This window comes from Muscardinus avellanarius (assembly GCF_963383645.1).
Source record: "Muscardinus avellanarius genome assembly, chromosome: 9".
In the NCBI taxonomy this organism is placed as follows: Eukaryota; Metazoa; Chordata; class Mammalia; order Rodentia; family Gliridae; genus Muscardinus; species Muscardinus avellanarius.
In genome coordinates, this window is record NC_137795.1 from 54,966,030 (window position 1) to 54,972,328 (window position 6,299).

Consider the following 6,299-nt stretch of genomic DNA (forward strand, 5'->3'; position numbering starts at 1 on the left):
GCAATTGATTCACTCCATCAAAATATACATCACATGTATTTCCCTTGCACTATAAAATGAAAGTCACCTCCTTATCTTTACTCTTCAGTAGCAGCACCTAGCATGAAGCTGAGTGAAAGAATTCTAAAATAATTGATATAACCTAACCTAAGGCTCATCTAAAAGACACCAAAAGTAGAAACAAGTTGAAGCTGCTTCATCACAGAAGAAAAACTGAAAGTTTATGTATCTAATGACTAATTTAGTTATCCATCCACTCAGCGCAGCTGTCATGACCAACTAAGTTGGATGTATTTGGAATACTTGTACAATAGTGTACTTTCATTTATTAGTTTATTCTATTCTTCATAGACATTCAGAGTGCATATGTGTCAAGCACTGTGCTAGCTTCAGAATATAAAATTTTGAACAGAACAGACATAATTCCCTTGTTCTTAGAATAATTTATGGGGCGTTTTGTCATTCTGGACCTGAATTTGACTCTAAAAAATAGAGACACAATCTGAAACATCTAACCAGATATGTTCAATCCTTGCATTTTAATAGACATGCTGTAAACTGATGGAATAAGAAAGGAAGGAAAATATTCTTATGGAGTTGATGTGCATAATTTATTGAATTCAGTTGATATGTTTAAATTATTGAATTATTTGAACATGATTCAGAGTTGCACAACTCACCACTCTGGTGACCCACCAATGAGGTGATATATATATTAGTATCTTTGATGTTTATATTTTATGTATTGGTTAAAAAATTTTAAAAATTTGATGTATTTTAAATTTTTAAAAAATGAAATTGATTAAAAGGGATAAAATTTGTATGTGTGTGTATGTATATGTGTCCATGTGTATATTCATATATATATATATATATATATATATATATATATGTTAAATGGACAAAAAATATCCAATTTAGAAATAATAGAAATCTCCAAAAATAAAACAAAAGCAAATATACTAATATGAAACTATAATTTAAAATATTATTGAATTAAAAATATTTACAACTATTTAATAAAAGAACACACCACATACTTGTTACTTAAAGTGAGCAATACCAAACATAGTGTTTAAAATTACTGGAAATTAAGAAAAGAAGAGCTTTTTAGGTATCACAGGAGCTCCTTGCTATTACAAAAGAGTAAGCGAATCATAAAAAAATACAATTAGGTTGTTATCAGACTTTTCCGCAGCAATTCTTTATGGCAGAAAAAAAAATGGAATAAGAACTTATTTCTCAGCATAGTCACTATGGAACTAATTCCAAGTGAGCTTTAAAAGGGAAGGACTAGTAGGCTCTATATAAATGAAAAATATAGAGTACAACTATTTTAATGGAAAGAAAATATGCAAAAAAGTTTTATTATTAAATTTAAAAGCTTAAATTTTTTTGTAAGCTTATCAGGGGTTGTGGTGTTAATGCTGTCATTCTGAAATAGTTGTGTGGATAATGTTATAAAGCAGTGAATAATTATAAGAAACTCTAATTCCTTTCTCTCTCTATCTTTGCAATCTAGAATTCCTGCTTGGAAAAATGGAGACAGATGGAATAAGGAAGAAGTTAAATAAAAACCCAATAGTCCTAAGTTTAAGCAGAAAATACCAGTTGGAAATACACATAGTCTTTCGGTTGTTTTTCTTAATATCACATATGAATGTGTGTGGGTATGTGAGAATGCACGAATGTGTGTGGTGTGTGTTTTTTTTGTGTATGCCCCCAAAATTCTTGTCTTACCTATTATTTGATCAAATACTAATGTAAATATTGCTATTGAGGAATTTGTAGATATAACTAAATTTCCAAAGATAAGGATAGCATCCTGGTTAGCTGTCAGAATCTCATGAGCCCAGAAAAAGCTGAGAGCATTCTCTTATAAATTATAAAGGGTTCAAAGATTAAAAGCACAAGGAAGATTTGATTTATCATTGCTGACCTGAAGAAGGAGAAAGAGGCATGTCCTATAACTAGTACGAGGCCTCTAGAAGCTGAGAGTGACCATACATTAAGAGGCAGCAAGAAAATAAAAATTGCTGACTTCAGTCTGATAGCCTGAAGGAGTTGGATCTGTATAATCTCAGCCTGTATAATCTCAAAGCAGATTCTTCTCTAGATTCTCCAGACAAAAATGTCTTCTCATTCAATTATTTTATTTTAGTCTTGTAAGAATCAACCCAGCAAACTCAGCCATGCAGTAATGGACTTCTAAACTATGCAACTGTGAGATAATAAATAAATATTATTTTAGGACCTGGAATTTGTGGTGTTTGTTAGTAATAGGAAGTGAATTCAAACTTGGAGCATCTTGCTACACTGGACAAAAAGGAAGATATCAGACAGGGTCATAGGGTCACTCAAGATCTTACTTGAGGAAACCTCACTGGCTTAAATGGGATTACTTGAGCTTTAGAAAAATAATATTTGAAATAAATAAATTCAGAAAATATATCTAAATACACATGATTATTATAATAGTAAATGACTGTTCATTTACTATTATAGTAAGGTAAAGACAGGAAAACAATTTATCTTGAAAATTTGTAAATAAGGGAGAAACCTAATACTTGTCTCCTCTATGTATTTGAATACTATGTAAGAAGTAGATGAAGGAGCAGGGCCTGCTGGTGCAGGCTTGTAATCTCTGTTCTTGGGAGGCTGAGACAGGAGGGTCACAGGTTTGCAGTCAGCCCCAGCTTTTTAGTGAGGGTTTTAGCAACTTACTGATACCCTGTTTCAAAATTAAAAATTAAAAAAAAAGGCAAGACTCCAAAGGCACAAGAAACTAAGAGGCAGATCAATATGTGGGATTACATTAAACTGAAGTGCTTCTGTATAGCAAAGGAAACTATCAAGAATCACAACAGAGAGCAAAAAAAATGGGAGAAAAATTTTGTCAACTATTCCTCTGATATAGGACTAATATGTTGAATATACAGAGAACTCAAGAAACTCAGCACTGAGAAAACAAATAACCTGATCAAAAAGTGGGTAAGTGAACTAAGTAGACACTTCATGAAAGAATAAATTAAAATGGCCAATCAATGCATGAAAACATGCTCAACATCATTAGCAATCAGAGAGATGTAAATAAAAATTACCCTGAGATTTCATCTAACTCCAACTAGAATCACAATCAATCAAAACACGAACAAAAACAAATGCTGGAGAGGATGTGGGGAAGTGGCAACCCTAATTCATTGTTGGTGGGATTGCAAATTAGTGCAACCACTTTGGAAAACAGTATGCAAGGTCCTCAGAAGAATGGGAATGATCCAGCAATGCCACTTCCTGGTATCTACCCAAAAGAAAGAAAACCAAACTCCAAACTAATGCATGTGTATCTATGTTCATAGCTGCACAATTCACCATTGCCAAACTATGGAAACAGCCAAGATGTCCATCAACAAATGAATGCATTACAAAACTATGGAATATGTGCACAATGGAATTTTACTCAGCCATAAAGAAGAACAAAATTATGTCATTTACATGGAATGGATGGAACTGGAGAACATTATTATAAGTGAGATTAGTCAATCAGAAAAAATAAGAAATTGGATGCTCTCCCTAATATGAGGATGCTAGGGAGAAAATAGGTTACAGAATAAACTCTAGACGAAGAAGGAGAAATTATAGATGATCAAGTAACGTGACCTAACTGAAGGGGATAGGAGGGGAAAGAGAAAAATTCCCAATGCACATGATGTACATTCACAAATATATCAAAGTCAATCACTAAGAAAATCATGGGAAGGGGAGGGGAGGTAATTGGGGAAGGGCTAACTGAGTGATATGTACATGTATTCCTCTACCATCTTATACCCAATTAAAATTGAGACTACAATGCACTAATAAAAAATTAAGAAGTAGGGCTGGGGGTACAGCTTGGAGGTAGAATACCCCTGTGTTCCTTCCCCATTTCTGCAAAAAGAAAAAGAAGTTGATGAAGGGAGGAAGTCTTTAATAGATATTTGCATTCTTATAAATTATAAAGAAATTATAATATTGTCACCATTTTGCTACCACTTAATGGTTTCCAGATGGACATTATCATTCACTAACATCATCATCATGCTAAGAGAGATAGCACAAAAATGTTCCTGAGGAAAGAATACATCATTATTTATAGTCTTGCCAAAGAGATAGAACCTGAGTCTAATAGAATATCTGAATCCAGTTACCAAATTTCAGAAAATACAGAGGAGGACATATTAATGTGATAATCTGTAGATTAGTTTCTAATATGAGAAGTCTAGTCTGTTAGAAATTCTAAAATCAATTCATCGAGGTTCAGCAGAAACTATAAGTAAATTAAAAGCATGGAGAGGGATAGTAAAGATTAAAATAGAATAAAAATTAAAATTTCAATAGTTATTCAGAAATTATACAGTATTGAACTGTACTATATAGGTAGGCACACTAAAGTGATGATTATAAAAGAAAATAAGAAAGTGATTACTATAAAAACCAGATTAGAGTGTGTGTGTGTGGGTGTGGGTGGGTATGGGTATGTAGAGGGGATAGTTGCTATTGAGTCAGCCCCAAGGACAGGCTTGTTAGCAAAATTTAATTTCTTGACCCAGTTAATTACAAGGATGTTTCCTTTAAAAGAATTTATTAAGCCACACATTTACTTATTTCCTTGGTAGTATTTTCTACATTTGTGCATTACTTTATAACAAAATGAATTTTAAAAAGACAGAAACTACCTAGCATCTCTTTCATTTTCACATGGGTCTATGTGTTTATTATCACTATAACAATGGAGCCAATTGTTTCCTCTCTAATAACCAAATTGCCAGGCCTAACTATGGACTAGCCTGTAAGCTTTAGCTTGAGGAATGAAAAATTCCTAGGTTCTTCTGTGGAGTATGCTTCCCATTCCATCCAGCCTCATAGTGGCTTTAAAGCCAGTTCAAAACATTAACTTAACCATGGCTGCTCATTAAAGCCAACTGGGGGAACTTTGCGACAACAGCCATTAGTTCTTCCCCAGACCAATTTTATCAGAATCTCTCTGGGTAGAAATTTGGATTCTTTTCCAAAGATTCTCAGGAAATTTTAATGTGAGTTAGAAGTATAAATTACAATATTAATTAGTTGTAAGCAACTGTTAATATATCTAATACTTCTGTAAGAAATTAACTTTTAAAAAGGAACTTTTAAAAAAATTTCTCTGTGCATTAATATTTTGCCTGCTTGTTACTCTTATAGGAGGCATCTATTAATATGCAAATATATGTTAAGATGAAAATAGAAAATGAGAAAATAAGAGCAGCATTTACTTGCCTTGTGATTAAGAATATATTTGAATTATTATCTGGTTAGAAAAACCTTTGATGTACTTACATATCTTTTATAACAATAGAATAATGTGTGTGTGTGTGTGTGTGTGTGTGTGTGTGTGTGTGTGGTACAGGGGACTGAACCTAGGGGCATTCTACCTCCAAGCTATGCCCTCAGCCCTTTTTATTTTTTATTTTTTATATTTATTTATTTAGGCACCAAACATTGAATTCAGAGTCACTCTACCTCTGAGCTACACTCCCAGCTGGATTTTATTTTGTATTCAGAAACAGGGTCTTAGTAAGTTGCACGGGTCCTCACTAAGTTGCCAATGCTGGCTTCAAACCTGCAAACCTCCTTTCTTGGCCTCTAAAGTACTGGGATTACAAACGTGTGCCACCATGCCTGGTTTATTTTTTATTTTGAAACAGTCTCACTGGATTGCTTAGTCTTGCCAAATTTTTTAGGCTGACCTTGAACTTGTAATCCTCGTTCTCAGTCTCCCAAATTGTGGGATTGCAGGCATATGCCATCATGCCCTGCAAAATTTTAGTTTCTACTGTCATATATCTATGGTCCTGGTAACTCATTGCTGCTGTAAAATGAGAGCAACATAGTAAGAAAAAAACAAAACAAAACAAAACAAAAACAAAACACTTTATGTTGTGTTTGTTGTTAGATCAGTTGTTGTAGAGAAGAGAAATATTTGATTCCAAATGTTGATGAGGCAATTTACATCTCTCCGTGTCCATGGTAATCTGAGAGAAATATATTGTACTTAAAGTATTTAAATGCTTTCAGTATAAAATAACATATTTCTGATTAAAAGTGGCTTATATTATGGAAGTCTCATATATGACATAACAAGAAATCAAGAGTAGTGGTCTAGAACTGGATAAGTGATGTAAGGCTTCTGGTCTGGCTTCTCAACATTTATTTAATGTCTATAAGATGAACACCAAAACTCCAAACACCATAACTTACACAAAAACATTCAAAGAAGGAAGAAA